Source organism: Capricornis sumatraensis, chromosome 12 (genome assembly GCF_032405125.1).
Source record: "Capricornis sumatraensis isolate serow.1 chromosome 12, serow.2, whole genome shotgun sequence".
Lineage (NCBI taxonomy): Eukaryota > Metazoa > Chordata > Mammalia > Artiodactyla > Bovidae > Capricornis > Capricornis sumatraensis.
The window spans coordinates 76077303-76081406 of NC_091080.1; the positions used below are offsets into that span (position 1 = coordinate 76077303).

The window sequence follows — 4104 nt, forward strand, 5'->3', positions numbered from 1 at the left end:
AGGTTAAAGTCTCTCCATTATACAGAAAATGAGAGAATTAGAAATGTAAAACAGAATACAAGGAAACAAACTTAGAATTTAGGCCTTGTGAGATAAGTTATCACCTTGATATTGTTAAATACTTTCATACTAATATAGAAATTGCTTTTGAACTGTGGTGTTGGCGAAGACTCCTGAGAGTCCCTTGGACTGCAAGGAGATCCAACCAGTCCATTATGAAGGAGATCGGCCCTGGGATTTCTTTGGAGGGAATGATGCTGAAGCTGAAACTCCAGTACTTTGGCCACCTCATGCGAAGAGTCGACTCATTGGAAGACTCTGATGCTGGGAGGGATTGGAGGCAGGAGGAGAAGGGGACGATAGAGGATGAGATGGCTGGATGGCGTCACTGACTCAATGGGTGTGAGTCTGAGTGAACTCCGGGAGATGGTAATGGACAGGGAGGCCTGGCGTGCTGTGATTCATGGGGTTGCAAAGAGTCGGACACAACTGAGCGACTGAACTGAACTGAACAGGCTGTTTGCAGCACAAAAGATGCATCCCCAAGTTGCACCAATACACCTGGCACTCAGTGCAAACTTGCTTTCTGCCATTCAGCCAGGGAACTCAGCTTAATGTCATAAGGCAGAAGTTTTTTCTTCATCCTCTCCAATACAACATTTCTTTATCATTTTTCTTCTCATTACTTTCTATTAAGAATAAGAATTTTTGTGCTTTCCAAGGGTTATTCCATCTTAAATAACATACTTTTTTCCCTTTCTTCCATGACGTATAACATTTAGGGTATAGAGAGTAGGAAATTGATCTTAGAAGTCAGATAATACTTCAAAGCCTAGATGTGTTGTATTGGGTGTTAGCAATCTAGATGGTAATGAATCTGTCTGCAGTGCAGGTGATCTGGTTTGGATCCCTGGGTGGGGATAGTTCCCTGGAGAAGGGAATTGCAAAACACTCCAATATTCATGCCTGGAGAATTCCATGGAGAGAAGAGCTTGGTGGGATATAGTCCATGGAGTCAGAGTCGAACACAACTGAGCGACACACACTTCACTTCACAAAGGTCTTGCCACATAGTGATAAATATCCTGTATCTCAAGGAATCCTTTCCAGCTTAGGGTCATCAAAAAATTATGTTTTCTCCATATATTTTCTGCCAAAATGCTTCCAAAATGCCAAAGAGGACAACTAATGATTAAGCTATATGGCTAGCAGCTGAATTTATATTTGGAAGTTGAAAATAACAATTACATGATTAAGATCAATTACATGATTTGGTGGAATATTTAAATGCACTATCAAGTATATATTTTCTAGCATATTTAATGGCAGTGTAATTCTCTAATGTCTGTTTTCCAAACTTTTTGTAGAAATGGACACACTTTTCCTACTACATTAGTTGTAGTCTAGAATAACTGTCATCTCACATGTTAGCAAAGTAATGGTCAAAATTCTCCAAGCCAGGCTTCAACAATACATTATCTGTGAATTCCAGATGTTCAAACTGGATTTAGAAAAGGCAGAGGAACCAGAGATCAAATTGCCAACATCCATTAGATCATTGAAATCATCCAGAAAAATGTCTACCTTTGTGTTACTAACTATACCAAAGCCTTTGACTTTGTGAATCACAATAAACTGTGGAAAATTCTGAAAGAGATGGGAATACCAGACCACCTGACCTGCCTCCTGAGAAATCTATATGCAGGTCAAGAAGCAAGAGTTAGAACTGGACATGGAACAACAGACTGGTTCCAAACTGGGAAAGGAGTATGTCAAGGCTGTATATTGTCACTCTGCTTATTTAACTGATATGCAGAGTACATCATGAGATGCTGGACTGGAGGAAGCACAAGCTGGAATCAAGATTACCGGGAGAAATATCAATAACCTCAGATATGCAGACATCACACTTATGGCAGAAAGCGAAGAAGAATTAAAGAGCCTCTTGATGAAAGTGAAAGAGGAGAGTGAAAAACTTGGCTTAAAACTCAACATTCAGAAAACTAAGATCTTGGCATCCAGTCCCATCATTTCATGGTAAATAGATGGGAAAATAAAGGAAACAGTGACAGACTTTATTTTCTTGGGCTCCAAAATCACTGCTTGTGGTGACTGCAGCCATGAAATTAAGACAGTTGCTCCTTGGAAGAAAAGCTATGACCAACCTAGACAGTATGTTAGAAAGCAGAGACATTAGTTTGCCAACAAAGGTCCATCTAGTCAAAGCTATGGTTTTTCCTGTGGTCATGTATGGATATGAGAGTTGGACTGTAAAGAAAACTGAGCACCAAAGAATTGATGCTTTTGAACTGTGGTGTTGGAGAAGACTCTTGAGAGTCCCGTCAACAGCGAGATCCAACCACTTCATCCTAAAAGAAGTCAGTCCTGAATATTCATTGGAAGGACTAATGCTGAAGCTGAAATTCCAATACTTTGACCACCTGATGCAAAGAACTGACTCATTTGAAAAAACCCTGATGCTGGGATAGATTGAAGGTGGGAGGAGAAGGGGATGACAGAGGGTGAGATGGTTGGATGGCATCAGTGATTCAATGTTCATGAGTTTGATTAAGCTCTGGGAGTTGGTTATGGACAGGGTAGCCTGGCGGGTGGCAGTCCAGATGCGACTGAGTAAGTGAACTGATAACCTTTAAGTTATCAGCTCATTTCAGAGAACAAATATACTAGTTACAAGAAAAATAATGAAATGACGTTAGGAAAAAAGGAATGGATATATGGATATAAAATCAACTTTTAAATATTATTATATACTATTACAAACTAATTTTCATAACATAAAACCAAGCCAAGATAGGTCTCTGAAAGAGGTAAAACAGTTGAGCCCAGCATTTGATAGAATATTTTACTTCAAGGTCTTTGCCAATGAATAACTCTGGGCAACCTTCATAGAAACCAAAAATAATAGAATAAACATTTTAAACAGGATGCTAGAGACTGAGAAGCGAAGTTTTAACCTTCTTTATGATTTCAAAGAACATAAATTAGGTACCGATTGATGATTGGTGTACTGTTATACCTTGGTAGTTATAATCTAGACTATCCAGAGAGATCTGCTTTTCTAAAGACTTACTTTTCCCAGAAGATTTAGGAGCCACGGGGCGCGCCCCCCATGGGCCCGCGCCGCCAGAGACACAAGCCCGAAAAAGGCGCCCCACAAGCCCGGCACCCACTGGCCAGCCGCGTCTTTAGGCACGTCTTCCCGTACACTTGCTTGCCGGAGACACGGAATCCTGAAGGAGATCCGAACTCTTCAGAAGACCACACACCTGCTGTTAAGAAAGACATGCTGCTGCCTGGCAAGAGAAATGTGTGTTCAATTCACTAGTGGTGTGGACTGCAATGGGCAAGCCCAGGCCCTGTTGGCCCTACAAGAGGCGGCAGAAGCGTTTCTAGTTCATCTCTTCGAGGATGCCTATCTCCTCTCCTTACACGCCGGCCGCATCACGCTCTTCCCGAAGGATGTGCAGCTGGCCTGGAGGATCCGAGGCATTCAGGAAGGGCTTGGCTGAGCTCTGGGCACCTGTCTGAGTCTCTGGTTGATACCAGATACCTGTAGCCAAGACCAGATCCACAAAGTACAAGGTGTTGCCTGGACTTGCTCTTTCGAAGCAGAGCGTGGAAGTTGCTTTCGTAGTTAGTTTTTTTTGGAAGAAGACTGCATGGCTTTCCTCTGTAACAGAGGTAATATATGAGAGAATCAACACATTCCAGAAATCCTGAGAATAATTTTCAGATGAAGAGACTCTAAGGTTGACTTCACTTTGCAAATTATTCATGTGACTGATTTGGAAGACATCAGATTTTCTAGGTTATGGGCAAAAAGGATATTTACTGATTACTTTAAATCTTCTTGTACCATTAAAATTTTTTACTATATATATATTTACTTTTACTTAAAACATGATGGAAAAAATAAAACCAGTCAGTTGCATGGAAAAGCCTGGTGCATCCAGCGTACAAATCTCTGCCCTTCAGATTGACTTCATCATTAATGGCAGAAGCAAGTTTGTATGTGGACTGTACCTTTCAACAGATTATACAGCTTTTCAAAAACTCAATTGGGATGAAAATAGAAAATTTTAA

The 4104-nt window shown here is 40.8% G+C and overlaps 1 pseudogene; it reads left to right on the forward strand.

Moving 5' to 3' along the window:
• The first annotated feature begins 3130 nt into the window (after positions 1-3130).
• Positions 3131-3530, forward strand: LOC138089341 (histone H3-like centromeric protein A pseudogene; annotated as a pseudogene).
• Positions 3531-4104: the final 574 nt, after the last annotated feature.